Here is a 606-nt window from a genome sequence, read left to right as displayed (position 1 = left end):
GTAGTTACGAAGATTTCGGTGTTCGAACCTTGAAACCAAACCACCCTTAGTTGACGAGTTAAAGCATGCTTCATTAAGGTGAGAGAGAACACATCGTGACATAGTGGTGTCCGAATATGACACCCGGATCTCCTAAACCATCTCAAAGGTTTTGGAGTTAACTTGGGTTTTAAGAAATCCAAGATTTTTATGTTTGAATGCTTTTGAATATATATGATTGTTGATGAAATGTGTTGAATATTGTATATGAATGTTGTTGGGAACTTTTCTGCGTGCAGGTGTTTGAAAAACCATGTTTAAATGTATTTCGGTTGTCGAATAGGGCAAAATTGGTATTCTGTCCAAGTCCCTATCGCTCGGGCGAGAAACTATCGCCTAGGCGAGCACAGTCTCGCTTGGGCGAGGGGAAGTTTTGATTCTGGAACTCCCTCGCCTGGGCGACAGAATCTCGCTTGGGCGAGCAAACCTCGCCTGGGCGAGTAAGGGCCTCGCTTGGGCGAGCAAGCCCAGGATTTTGAGAAGCCTCTAGAACTCTCTCGCTTGGGCGAGATATGTCTCGCTTGAGCGAGAAGAGGCCTCGCTTGGGCGAGTGAGGGCCTCGCTTGG

Source organism: Lupinus angustifolius, chromosome LG18, assembly GCF_001865875.1.
Source record: "Lupinus angustifolius cultivar Tanjil chromosome LG18, LupAngTanjil_v1.0, whole genome shotgun sequence".
NCBI lineage: Eukaryota > Viridiplantae > Streptophyta > Magnoliopsida > Fabales > Fabaceae > Lupinus > Lupinus angustifolius.
This window is presented reverse-complemented; position numbering follows the sequence as displayed.